The 14,724-nt window shown below is 45.3% G+C and overlaps 1 long non-coding RNA gene across 1 annotated transcript in view; it reads right to left on the minus strand.

The window, feature by feature from the left end:
* Positions 1-14,266, minus strand: part of LOC141132657 (uncharacterized) — a 72,221-nt gene extending 57,955 nt beyond the window's left edge. The window contains exon 1 of the long non-coding RNA XR_012242948.1: positions 12,431-14,266. This is a non-coding gene — a long non-coding RNA (uncharacterized lncRNA). The remainder of the gene's footprint in view (positions 1-12,430) is intronic.
* Positions 14,267-14,724: the final 458 nt, after the last annotated feature.

Consider the following 14,724-nt stretch of genomic DNA (forward strand, 5'->3'; position numbering starts at 1 on the left):
GGTTGTGTCAATTTCCACTTGGCCATGGGTGTCGCTGTGGCCACCGGTAAGTGTTGGAAATGCAACAGGCTGGATGCATTGGGTACCCCTTTTACTCAGAAATAACCCGGTGGAAGTGGTTCACTCGCCCTGCATTCTGGGTAAGGGTATTTAAGGTACAGGTGCCAATTGGTCGGGGTTTGTTGTTCCCGACCTGAAGGCCCTCCTGGTCCAGGGTGTCCCAGGCAGCTCTACTGTCTCGGGGCGGCTGGCCTGAGGCTGTGTTTGCTGCAGACATCATTTAATACTCTTTTTTCCTCCTCATCATTTTGACCCCTGTGACGGACATGAGGTAACGGTAAGCCCAATCTAAACCAGCAGCTCCTTCGGGGGTAAGTGCTACATGTGGGGGCTCGCCTGGGATTTGCTGTTACCTCTCGCAACCTAAGGAAACTGTTCACCAAAAAAAAGAGGTTATGGACTGTGCCATTTTTTTCCAAAAAAAAGGAGTTAATTGCGGGTCACTACCCGGCCACGTGAGCTGTGGGCGGAGCCAAGAAAGCCCAGGAGCTACGTGACTAAAGAAAGCCAGTGGGGGGAGTTCATCTGCCTGCTTGCTGCGTGAGACACTGCGTGTGTGTGTCTAAAGATTCAGAAAGAAGGATTTGACTCTACAAGCATGTTCCAAATGCCAGGAATGCAGTCGGTCATGGGGCCTAGGATGTTCCCTGTGGGTACCGCTACGAATGTCAGACTGCCTGGAACTTTGCTTTCGGACATTGGTATTCGCCTGAAACCACATGGGCGTTTCATACTGTACACGGCAGGAAATGTCGAGGCTCTGTGTATGTTATGCAACAGGTGCGAGGGACTGGTCGTAAACCCCCGTCCATTCACCAGATGTCTACACTGCGGGGAGTACCTGTTCACTGTAGAACAACCCATCAAGCCACCTCGTGCCTACCAGATGGACTGGGCTACAGGCATTGCCATTGAGGAAACCGCTATGTTTGCTCCTATGGTGAGGCCTACGCTTGTCTCAGCGGCTACAACGAGTACTCCGGAGGGAGATGACGTTGTTGCTGCTACCTCTACTTCTGCAAACCCTATTGTATCTGCACAAAAGAAGGTGGGATACGTAAAAGCCTCCCGCGGCCGCGGACGAAGCCTACCTCTAATGCCGCGTACACACGGTCGGACTTTTCAACCGAACTTGTCCAACGGACGCCGATGGACCAAATCCGGCGGACAATCTGATCGTGTGTGGGCTTCACCTAACCTTCAGCAGACTTTTCCAGTCGCAAATCTGACGGACTTTAGATTTGGAACATGCCTCAAATCTTTACGTCGTAACTCCGCTGGACCCAGAAATACGCTCGTCTGTATGCTAGTCCGACGAACAAAAACCCACACTAGGGCAGCTATTGGCTACTGGCTATCAACTTCCTTATTTTAGTCCGGTGTATGTCATCACGTACGAATCCGTCGGACTTTGGTGTGATCGTGTGTAGGCAAGTCCGGTCATTAGAAAGTCTGTTGAAAGTCCACCAAAAGTCTGTCGAAAGTCTGTCGAAAGTCTGTCGGACGGGCTGTCGGACTTTTGTAGCTGAAAAGTCCAACCGTGTGTACGCGGCAATAAGACTACCCGAACCGGATCCAGAGAAAGAAATCGCTCCTGAGGAATCCACGACAGGAACGGGTGAGAGATCTGGGGACAATGTACATAGAGGGACTGTTTGTAAATATGTGCCCACGGAGGAGTTACGGGACTCTGAGTTAGATTCCCTGTCAGATGTTTCCGGGGATGATGACCTGTTTAAAACCTTATCGCAGGAGATGTTATGGGCGAATAGCAATGATGTCGCCTCAGCTTTTGCTTTTTCCGATTGGGTAGCTATAGACTCGGGAAAGACATCACCCAGTGTGGAAACTCCTGTTATTACTAATTAAGTTTTGGCCAGGGGTACCAGTTCCTTTGGGTCAAAAAAACTGTCTACAAGCGCTATGGTGTGCAAGTCACCAGCCTCATGTGTACCCCCTGCGTTGGGAAGCAACAGGGCTTTGCCAAGGTTAGCCCGATCTCAGAGGCTGCTCAACAAAAGGGTGGCTACAGAGTATGGACTAGAATTCCCTTATGTTCCCAAAGAGATCATGCAGGAGATTGAATGCAACCGGGAGAAATGGTACAGTGACGCTGTTTGGGACTATTTAAGGGTACCAAAACCTTTCTGTAAGGCAGGTTACTCTCCCACTATGGATGACCATTTCAACGGATGCCTTTTACATTGGAGTTACGGAAGACACATTCATGCTGATAAAGTGATCATTTGTCGGCTTGGCAAAGACAATGTGGTGTACTTTATCACTACCGTGGATATGCAAGGGAAGACCCTGACTTTGCCGGATCCTCGCTTTTACTGGTGATCAGTTACAGTGACTGTTTTGTTTGATGTTTTTTGAAAAAAAAACCTTTTATGCTACAAGGACTGCGGGGTATATAGCTAGGTAGTGTTAGCTAATGGAGAACTTTGAGCCAAGATCTTCTACCTACTCCAGTACTTGCATCAAGGACTTGTGTCACAATGCCTTCTGCCACTAGGTGGTAGAAGTTTGCACAACAAAGGTTTAACTCTTACATTTAGTTGTTACATACGGGAAAAAAAAAGGGGAAAGACAATTTTATCTTTTGGGAGATGAAGCTTTGCTTCCTACATTGTATAATGATGCGTGTATGTTGGTTCTTCTATGTGTTTTATTTCAGGTTCTGGTTCAACTGGATCTTCTGTCAAGCTGCTGGAGAGTGGTTGGCTTAGATAGAGAGTTAGATGTTGGGAACTATGTTGCTGTAATTCTTCTATGTGTGCTAATGTTAAGTCTACATTTTGTTGTTACTCTACCCCCTCCCTTTCCTATCCAAGTTTTTGGGATTCAGGTATGAACTCTCGGGATTGAGAGTTTATTTTTTTTTTAGACGATGGGGACATCATCTATTGCGGTGGGGGGGAGTATGTAGCGCCCTGCTCCTGATGGGCAGGTGCTATCTATGTAAATGTAAGTTGTCTGAAGCTGTAGTTTAGCTCAGACTGATTATGGTAAATTTCCTGGTTTCTGTACCAGTTCAGCTGGGTTGTGTCAATTTCTACTTGGCCGTGGGTGTCGCTGTGGCCACCGGTAAGTGTTGGAAATGCAACAGGCTGGACGCATTGGGTACCCCTTTTATTCAGAAATAACCCGGTGGGAGTGGTTCAATCACCGTGCAATCTGGGTAAGGGTACTTAAGGTACAGGCCCCAATTGGTCGGGGTTCGTTGTTCCCAACCTGAAGGCCCTCCTGGCCCAGGGTGTGCCGTGGCAGCTCTGCTGTCTCGGGGTCGGTTGGCCCGAGGCTTTGGTACTACAGAAGTAGGCCCAGGAGTTCTGGGGCCTGCTGATCCAGAGGTTGGTCCTGTGCTGTCTTGCCTGCGGGGAGAAGCCGATCGATTAGAGGAGACCAGGGGAGGACTTCTCTAGAGGTGACCGAGCCAAGTATGCTGGTATCTCGGGAGGAGCCTGGAAACCCAATCGGGGGATGCGACCTGGATCATCTAACTCACAGTATCGCCGGGTCGGCTGATAGAATCTAGTACTGTGCAGATAAACTTTAAATCTAATCAAAGTTCAGTTACACAATCCTGTGGCAGAGGATTGTGTAACGGCCGCAACGATTATCTGTTTTTTTCATCAAGTCTGCGGCAGAGACTGTGTTCAAGCATTGAACCCGGCTGCTAGGTCAGTGAGAAAGGCCTATCCGGTGATTGCAATAGCCAGTTGAGGAGACCGTTAGTGCTCTGGATAAGTAGAAATACCCTGACTCGCAATCTAAGGTACCTGAATCTCCCTTAATCCTCCATCCCTATTCTTTTGGCTTCAAAGATTAAAAGAATTGCAACGAAAGAAACTAAGTGTTTGCTGCAGACATCATTTAATACTCTTTTTTCCTCCTCATCATTGTGACCCCTGTGACGGACACGAGGTAACGGTAAGCCCAATCTAAACCAGCAGCTCCTTCGGGGGTAAGTGCTACATAAGGTAATCTAAACTTTAGCTTAAATGTGTGGGGGGAAAAAATTATGCTCTTGCAGGGAAAGGGTTAAACGGTACGATTATGGCTTGTTACAGTAATGTGTTTTTTTTATTATGAATCAACAAGGTCTGAGAAACTTCTGAATGACTAGAATCTTACGATGTGATTTTGAAACATATGGGGGTGGATTATTGGAATAAAGGTTAAAGGGGGTAGTTTGTGTTTTGGGTGGGGTGACAGAAGGTTGGTTTCCTAAGGATTCCACTCCCAGAATCCTAATCTCCGGGCCTGACTCAGGTCAGAGACATGAATCACAGGCAGGAATGAAGGGCTGGGCTGATTAGGATATTGCACTAGATACTAATCTCAGACGGGGTGGGATATACCATAGCTGGAGGACAAACACATGAGTAATAGAGATCAGTAACCTGGCCTCCTCCATTGAAATGGAGTTTACATTACGGTTCCTGTATGTTGGACAAACCTAAGCTTCACATATATAGTGTAAGTTCCTCTTCTTTATTACAAGGAACAGTTTACGTGTGTTTCTCATTTCTATGCTGTTATGTCGGAATATACTACAGGGTCGATGAACTGCGTTGTATGATATTACCACAATTTACCAGAACTTCCGTCCGGAAGACATTATCAAGATGAAAAACAACCTTGTGTTTTTAACCACTTGAGTGCCAGCCTGTATAAACTCCTTCATTGCCAGACCATTATTCAGTTTGCAGTGCTGTGATACTTTGACTGACGATTATAAAATTGTAGAATTTTATATTACTTTTTTGAGACAAAGCTTTGTACTGGTGGTATTGAATAACTGCTGTTTTTTTATTTATTTATTTATTTTTTTAAATATATATCAGAAAAAGCCAGAAACGTGGGCTTGCTTACACTTACCTTTTTTTTCTTTTACGCAGAGACACAGAGAAAATCACAGAGACAGTTTTTGACAATTCCTTTATTAACCATTTCAGCCCCGGAAAATTTTACCCCCTTCCTAACCAGAGCACTTTTTCTGCGTCGCTTTAACTGACAATTGCGCGGTCGTGTGACGTTGCACCCAAACAAAATTGACGTCCTTTTTTCCCCACAAATAGAGCTTTCTTCTGGTGGTATTTGATCACCTCTGGGGTTTTTATTTTTTGTGCTATAAACAAAAAAAGAGCAACAATTTAAAAAAAAAAAAAACGCATTATTTTTTACTTTTTGCTATAATAAATATCCCCCAAAAATATATAAAAAAAACTATTTTTTTTCTCAGTTTAGTCCGATATGTATTCTTCTACATATTTTTGGTAAAAAAAAAAATCGCAATAAACGTTTATTGATTGGTTTGCGCAAAAGTTATAGCGTCTACAAAATAGGGGATAGTTTTATGCCATTTTTATTTTTACATTTTTTTTATTAGTAATGGCGGTGATCTGCGATTTTTATTGTGACTTCGACATTATGGCGGACACATCGGACACTTTTGACACTATTTTGGGACCATTGTCATTTATACAGCGATCAGTGCTATAAAAATGTACTGATTACTGTATAAATGACATTGGCAGTGAAGAGGTTAACCATTTGGAGGCAATGAAGGGGTTAAGTGTGTCCTAGGCAGTGATTCTAACTGTGGGGGGGCTGGGCTTCAAGTCACATGACAGCAATCACTGCTCCCGATGACAGGAAGCAGTGATCTCTGTCATGACACAAGCCAGAACAGGGAAATGCCTTGTTTACATAGGCACTTCCCCGTTCTGAGGCTCCGTGACACGATCGCCGGGAGACCGGCGGACATCGAGTCTGCCGGTGCCGCGGGCACGGTCGCGCCTGCTATCCCCGCCTCTTAAAGGGGACATACAGGTATGCCCACTGCTGCCATTGTGCCGACGTATATCGGTGTACAGCGGTCGGCAAGTGGTTAAAAAATTAAAAAAACAGTGCCCCCCCCATGTAAACCCATCGTCAGTCTTGTCACCACTGCCCCATGACCCCCACAAAATAGGGGATAGTTTTATGCCATTTTTATTTTTACATTTTTTTTATTAGTAATGGCGGTGATCTGCGATTTTTATTGTGACTTCGACATTATGGCGGACACATCGGACACTTTTGACACTATTTTGGGACCATTGTCATTTATACAGCGATCAGTGCTATAAAAATGTACTGATTACTGTATAAATGACATTGGCAGTGAAGAGGTTAACCATTTGGAGGCGATGAAGGGGTTAAGTGTGTCCTAGGCAGTGATTCTAACTGTGGGGGGCTGGGCTTCAAGTCACATGACAGCAATCACTGCTCCCGATGACAGGAAGCAGTGATCTCTGTCATGACACAAGCCAGAACAGGGAAATGCCTTGTTTACATAGGCACTTCCCCGTTCTGAGGCTCCGTGACACGATCGCCGGGAGACCGGCGGATATCGAGTCTGCCGGTGCCGCGGGCACAGTCGCGCCTGCTATCCCCGCCTCTTAAAGGGGACGTACAGGTACGCCCACTTGCCCACTGCTGCCATTGTGCCGACGTATATCGGTGTACAGCGGTCGGCAAGTGGTTAAAAAATAAAAAAAACAGTGCCCCCCCCCCATGTAAACCCATCGTCAGTCTTGTCACCACTGCCCCATGACCCCCACACTGTTTTTTTTACAAATACTGCATGCAATACCGCTAACTAAACCCTGGTGGTAAATATCACATGTTTTGTTTACTCTCTGGTCCATTTGTGAATTGGACTTAATAGCTTTTTATGCAATATTTACTGCCACATTTTAAATTTTCCGGTAAATACCGCATGATCGTTATCTTTTTTTATATGAATTGAACTTTATTTACCGCATGCGATAATTTATGGAAACGAGTAATATGATACCCTTATCGCATGCGGTAAAGAGAATCAACCCCTTAAAGTATTACTGCACAAGATTTACAGTAGTAAAATCAGTCTGCAGTAAAGCATGCTTTTTATACTCACTGTGAAACCTAAGGGGTTGAACCTCCGTATTGCTGTTTGATTCTGTTTTCTCTGATCCCCCCTTCTTTTACTGTCCCCAATCCACCTCCAGATAGTACAGAGTCTTGGGGGCACTCTGCACATGCTCAGTTTGGTGTGTATTGCTAGGGCGTTTTTTGCTAGGGTTCATGTGATCAGCACAGGGCCAATCAGCACTGTCAAGACAGGGGGTCAGGAGTCATGCAGCCTCATAGAGCAGTCAAAAGGGAATGAAAACTCCTTCTACAAGCTTTAACCAGTGCTCAGCCGGGCACTGAGAGAAGTCTCAAGGCTGATGGGAAAAGGTATTTAGCAATTTATACGTACTCAAATAATTGCATTTCCATGTGAAACCAGATATAGTAAATGCAGGGTCCTGGGTTTAATAACACTTTAACCACTTTAGCCCTGGAAGGTTTTACCCCCTTCCTGACCAGAGCACTTTTTTACAATTTGGCACTGCGTCGCTTTAACTGGTAATTGCGCGGTCATGCAATGTTGTACCCAAACAAAATTTGCGTCCTTTTTTTCCCACAAATAGAGCTTTCTTTTGATGGTATTTGATTGCCTCTGCCATTTTTATTTTTTGGGATATAAATGGAAAAAGACTGAACATTTTGAAAAAAAATTATATTTTCTACTTTTTGTTATAAGAAAAATCCAATAAACTCAATTTTAGTCATATATTTAGGCCAAAACGGAAAATTGTATCAAATACATACCGTAATTTTCCTTCCCTGACGCAAAACCATGGCAGCATACTAGTGATAGAGCTCCGCCTCTTGACCACTCCCTCAGGACCAGTGAAAGCATAAATGAAGGCATGGTTAGCCGCCACCCCATTCTTTGTAACAAGCCACATACCGGAACGCACATGGGTGGGCTCATATGCTGCCATGGTTTGGCGTCAGGAAAGGAAAATTATGGTAAGTATTTGATACAATTTTCTGTTTTCCTGATGCCAACACGGCAGCATACTAGTGATAAATAACTAGCTGATAGGGTGGGATCTATTTGTCAAACCAATCTTCTAATTAGGATGAGACAGAGGACTGAATAGTCCTTCCTACAAAGTCCCCTGATGACAAGGCCCCCAGGTCTATTCCATCAAGTTTGAGTAGGAATGTTGGAGCGACCATGATACCCCTGTACAGATGGGCACCATAGATTCTTTTGAATGTGTTGCCTATGAGGCCTTAACCGCTCTGGTAAAGTGCTCCACCACCGCTGACGGAGGCTCGCGACCTCTAGTCCTATATACACAACCAAACCTGCTAGGATCCAGGCAGTAACCTCTTTCCCTTGATGATTCCCAGCTGGAATGACAAAAGGTTTATTTAGATGACCTGAAAGGGACAATTGTGGACAGATACTAGTTTAAAGTTCTGAAAATGAACAGTACGTGTGACTTTCCTGTGTGATGTTCTGGAAAATTAGGTAATGTCCAGCTGTCAGTTAAATAGCAGTCTGTTGCTACGTTTGATGCAGGATGATCTACAAGACCCAACTCTACTCTTTCTGGAAAGAAAGGAATATATATATATATATATACATATATATATTTATATTGCAAGAACTTTAAGCAGAAGGTTATCAGAGATTCAAGTTCTTGGAGCTTCAAAGTAAAAAAAAAAAATATATATATATATATATATATATATATATATATATATATATATTTTTTTTTTTTTTTTTTTTTTTGAAAATATGTGGAAGCCATGGATAGAGAAAGTGGGGCGCCCCTAATAGTGGGCAAGGCGCGGATTAGACCAAGAGATGGGCTTAACATAGATATATGGGTAATTGGAACCCTTGATGGCAATGAGTGCTACAGTGAAGTGGTTTTGATATGTATATTTTTAGCCAAACAAATAATCTAGATGGGCGCATGTTAAACATTGGGGGAGGGTGGGGGGGGTGGACTTGGGAACAGGTAATTTTCTCGTATAACACCGGTTAAGTCAGTAGATGACGGGCATGGGGAGCCCATACGTTTGCTCTTATATACCCTTCTTTTTTTTTTCCCCTTTCTTGTTTCTCTTTTTCCTTCTACTCGTTCCTTTTTTCTCCAAACTGGCTCAGAAAAAGATAAGCTTCACTTGATATCGGGCCTTAGCATAGCTACAGCTGAGCTTAGGAGGTTGGAGAGATAAGGGATTTGCTGGTAAAGCTATGTAATAAAGTTTTTATTGTGTTGGCATAAAAGGAAATGAGGAAATGCATAATCCACTATGATGTGAACCTGAGAAGGCGACAGTTAATGAACATCGAGCTGATTTAGCCCTCTATTTATTGGTTGCTTAAGTGGAAAAAGGGGAAAAAAAAGAAATTTATAAAAAAAAAAAAAAAAGGAAAAAAAAAAAAAAGTTCTTGCAATTGATACTGCCTTGTAAGTGATGGCCTGAACCGAACACTGCTCTGTTGGAACAAACGGTTAAACGGATATGAGATCCAGCAACTGCAATAGATCTTTCTTCCTTGGTGACCGACTCCTCGCGACTGCCCTCAAAAGATGTGCAAACTGAAGGAATCTTGGCCCATTCAAATGTGTTATTGCCAATATATATATTTTAGGATAGGCTAAGGCCTGGAGAAAGTATAGAACAGCTGACACTGGAAAGGGCAGTAGGATCAATGTCTCGCCCTACCAAGAAAAAGCAAACTTGTTCCAGAATTAGACCTAGATGTTGTAAGTAGAATGTCTTCTCACACACAACATAGTAGAGATCACTCTGGAGTGAAACTGGAGCAACCGGAATTGCTCATCCTCCCCCTTGAGTGCCCCTGCTTGCAGCCCCAGTCTGCGTATGTTATAGAGGGGAAATGTCTTCTGTATCCTGAAATGAATGGCCAGGGAAAACCAAGGGCCTCCTGGTCAATATGGAGGACTGGCTATGACAATTATGTTCTCCCTTGACAGCCTCAAGGGGAATATCATTTATGGGAAATGTTGGGGAAAAAAACATATAGGTTAGATTGCAGTCCCAGTGAGAGACCAGAGCATCTGCCCCTTGCGCCTTGGGGTACAGAAACAAAATCAGACCAAAGTTTGTGATTACTGTGGGAAACGAGGAGGTCTGTCTGTGGTAGGCCCCACCTGTGGACCAGCTCAGAGAAGACCTGGGTCGTAGACCCACTCATTGTGCTCTGGGAAGCTTGTACTTGTTAAAAAGAAAAATCCGCTGGGAGGTAAACTGCTTCCAAAACTTTGCTGGTGATCTTCCGCCCCAGGCGTTATGTGTTTTACTTCTCTCAATAGCATATTGCTGCGAGTTTCATCCTGGAGCTGAATATAGGCGACTGCTACCCAGTTGCTAAACTGCAAGGAGATTGGTCCTCCTTGACTATGTGTAGTAGGGCCAAAGTGCTAAAAGGGCTGTTTGAACCCCCAGCGCGTTCAAGATTACCCTCCAGTGCATTCAAGATTACCCTCCTTGGCTGGGAATCTCTGCTTGCCTTGACCGAAAGTCCCTCGCAGTGCATCTTCCCGGCTGTCTTACAGACATGATTCGTAGCAATTCTCCAGTCTAAAGGTCCTAACGGACCGAGACTTCCTGAAGGTCTTTCCATCACCGCGGACTACTACTCATACTGAGTAACACTTATTAACTGTGTTCTATCCTGTTTCCTCCCTTGCACTAAGAATTCTAGTTGAAATTTGTGCAGGTGCCCATGCACCCCAGGAATCATCTATATGCAGGATGACGTTGTGCCCAAGTGACTGAGGCACTGAGAAGCCACCAAACAAGCAGAAATATTGGTCCTCAGAATTCTGTTCCTGACTGTTACCACTTCCTCTGATGTAAAAACAGAGGAAATAGCAGAGCACTCCCCTGGGTACACCAACCATTGGGATGGGGAAAGTTTGGCTTTTCTTTCCCTCTAAAGTGTAAGGATAGGATAAGTATCCTGACGATCCAGCAACAGCCTCCAGCCATGTGGTTATACTGTTTAATGGACTCCGTCTTAAAGATCTCAAAGAGGGCACAAAAGGGTTCGACCTCTTCCGTTCTGCAACTGGACACTAACCAACCTCCCCTGCAAGCTCCGAACAGGATTGGGTAGAAAATCTGCAATCCCTCTTGAAGGAGGAGCAGTGAGGAATCTCCCGAAGTGACCATGAGTGTCTGATACATTCATCCAAGGCTCTATACAGTATGCTGTCCAGAAACCCGTGAAGTGTGCCTTCTAGGTCTTACCTTAAGAGTCTGGGTATGTACTTGTGTGACTGGCTCACTGATTTTCCCAGAGGTCTGCACTAAAATACAAGTTAGATTTTTGGCATCCACTGCTACAAAAATATCATTTTTTGCAAGATACTCCCAATAGGAAATCATGTCTAAAGGGATGCGGACCCTGCCACTCTCCTCAGAGTCCTGCAGGTGCAGCAGCTGGTTGATAATTATTAAACCATTCCCATTAGACTCACCCAGTACGTGGGCTGGATATTGCTGGTCTGCCGGCACTTGCAGATGCTACAGTATGTAGGAGCAGGTTGACCTTTAGCTTGTTCAGGGTACACAGTTTCGACAGCCTGTTTATACTGGCATTTTTCTCGTACCCTTTCCATTCTTCCCCACTTTTGTTTCTAGGAAGCAATACGTAGTCCAGGGTCTCAACCATATGGCCTCCCTAGCCGCCAAAGTGCTAGGGTGCTCTATCAGTGGTTATACAAGCAACTAGGGGGGACTTCCTGGTCAGCCTCCCTATTTTGAGTAGCAGACTGCTGCATCTATAATATATGTAGCAAGGACCCAGGACTTGTTCCGTCCAATGAGAACCTCCAGAGCCATGAGTTGTCGACCTTCCTCCACATAGAGTGGGTCGTAAGGCATAGTAGGTGCAGTGCAAAGTAGATTCATGGGTGCCAGACACCTAGTCTGTGCCACCTGTCCAGGATTCAGCCGGACAGTTCGGGTTTTGAATCATGTGTCAGGGTTTCAGTCCACCTGAGACCCGGACATATTACCCGGACCAGGCTGTGGTTCCCCAAGTAACCAGATAGTCATACACAAATCTGTTGCCGCCGTAGGCGGCTGTTTGGCCTCACTGAAGGGTAATGATGTCAGCAAGGGCAATTTGGCTACACCCACTAGCGCGCTCTGAGCGCTACATTACCACTCTCCTTGGGGCACCCAAATGTGTCTGTGTAATGCTAACCCGGCAAACTCCCGGACTTCTACAGGACAGCCACGTAGGGAAAAGCATCCAGCAAGATGCCACATCTGCACATATAAGAGCGCTGTCTCCTATGGCAACAGTCTCCAACAGTTTCCAATACAAGTGTAACAGTTGCTTCAGGTAATTAAGGCAAGATCAAAACAGAATCTTGTGCCATTCTTATCAACAATAAAGACATTTGGCATTACCTGTATACTCCTTTAGGCAGTGTCTACTTACCAGCCTCCTGGGCATAGATACTGCGCCACAGGCCCTGCAGGACTCTTGCTGGGGCGCTGGCTCTGGGGGAGAGGAGCAGAGACGTCTTCCTTGGAGCTTTTCTCCTGAGTGGGAGCGCCTTTTTTTTTTTTTTTTTTACACTGGGCATGGTCATACTGATTGCTGAAGTCCCCGGCTGATCTTCCAATGGGACCCTTTGGGCGGGTGGCTGGGATGAGGTAAACTCAAACAAGGAATCTCGTACTACCTTCTTCAGTAATGATGAGACTTGTGCAGTGTCCTGTTCCCTGTCTACTGCAGACTCCTCTAGACAGTCTTTGCACACCAATTTATTGGATAGGGGGACTGCGCCACAAGCCCAGCCTGATTTCTTGCTGGGACGCCTGTATTGCTCTGGAGAAGAGGAGGCACGACGTGCCCTTTTGGAGCTCTTTTTTTTTTTACCGGGAGCGACGTCTAGAGCTATGCTAATTTGGAGAACGCCTGTCCTCTCTTGTTCTTTAACTCTGAGAGCGTGAGCGTGCGGAACTGAAACATATCAAAGCAAACCGCATTAGAGGGCACTCTTTTAAGGACACCTGAAAACTTACCAACTGGTGGTCCCCCTACCTTAAGTATTGAGGGTCTTACATAAGTGGTGGCTGACTCATGGTATTAGAGAATAAGGGATGGCCAGCGGAAAAAGAGAGATAGCTGAAAAGAGAAACAGAAGGATGGAGATTGCCAGTAATCTTCTAACATGAAAGTCTGAAAACTACAACAAAGCAAACAGCTGAAACAAACCAAAGGAAAAGAATGTACCCTTTTTTTTTTTTTTAGGTACAGAAAACTTTCCTACCAGCAGATGGCGACACAGAAGGTTGCTGAGACTGGATCCAGGAACAAACTTCACAGTCTGAAGACCCAGTCAGGAGGCTGTATATTGCCCATCCTACAGCAGCCCACTGACACTCTTAGGTGATCCTGGGACAGGCAGAACCGCCCCCAGACTCCTCCTGTTGTTTGTGGGCAAAATGAATTGCTTTGCCCAGAACCAAAATGGCACCCAGAGCTTCCGTCGGCCAGTGCTCATGTGCGGACCGGGCGCAGCCCTGTGACATCATCGGGAGCACCCTAGGCCGGCAAATACAGTGCTGGGCGGCCGCCCCACGCCTATAGGGAGACCCTGACACCTACTGCACAGTGCGGCCCGCTCCTCGCTCACCCGGAACCTACCTAAAGCCAAATAAGAAGGGAGAAGAGCAGGAACTGAATAAAACAGGTAAAGTCATAGCCTAACGGACAAGAAAGCCCCTAGAAAAGGAAATGACAGGCTGGCCCCCCCAAAGCTCCGGAACCAAGTCATGCTGAATGGCAGATTTCGTTCCTAAAGAGGAAACACTGCAGGGACCCATCAAGACCACACAGACGAGGGTCTCTCAGGCTTATTAGCGCGATGTTAGCAGCCCAAGCACTGAGACTACGCACTGGGAGAGGCTTGAACCCAGCCGGTTACTGCTCAGTGGCAGGGTGGGGGACATAAAATTCCTTCATCACTGGTGCGTGGAGGTATGAGGAAGAAAAGAAGAATGGGGTGGCGGCTAACCATGCCTTCATTTATGCTATTCACTGGTCCTGAGGGAGTGGTCAAGAGGCGGAGCTCTATCACTAGTATGCTGCCATGTTGGCGTCAGGAAAATGTATTCCGCCACGTCTTTGGTAAAAAAATGACAATAAGCGTATATTTATTGGTTTGCGTAAAAGTTATAGTGTCTACAAACTAGGGTACATTTTCTGGAATTTACACAGCTTTTAATTCATGACTGCCTATCTCATTTCTTGAGGTGCTAAAATGGCAGGGCAGTACAACCCCCCCCAAATGACCCCATTTTGGAAAGTAGACACCCCAAGTTATTTGCTGAGAGGCATGGTGAGTATTTTGCAGCTCTCATTTGTTTTTGAAAATGAAGAAAGTCAAGAAAATTTTTTCTTTCTTTTTTCAATTTTCAAAACTTTGTGACAAAAAGCGAGGTCTGCAAAATACTCACCATACCTCTCAGCAAATAGCTTGGGGTGTCTGCTTTCCAAAATGGGGTCATTTGGAGGGGTTTTGTGCCATCTGGGCATTCCATGGCCTCCGAAACCGTGATAGGCAGTGAGGAGTGAAATCAAAAATTGACACCCTTAAAAAGCCTGAAGGCGGTGCTTGGTTTTCGGGGTTCCGTACGCAGCTAGGCTCCCAAAAAGTCTCACACATGTGGTATCCTCATGTATACTCAGGAGAAGCAATAGAATGTATTTTGGGGTGTCATTTC

This window comes from Aquarana catesbeiana, linkage group LG03 (genome assembly GCF_042186555.1).
Source record: "Aquarana catesbeiana isolate 2022-GZ linkage group LG03, ASM4218655v1, whole genome shotgun sequence".
In the NCBI taxonomy this organism is placed as follows: domain Eukaryota; kingdom Metazoa; phylum Chordata; class Amphibia; order Anura; family Ranidae; genus Aquarana; species Aquarana catesbeiana.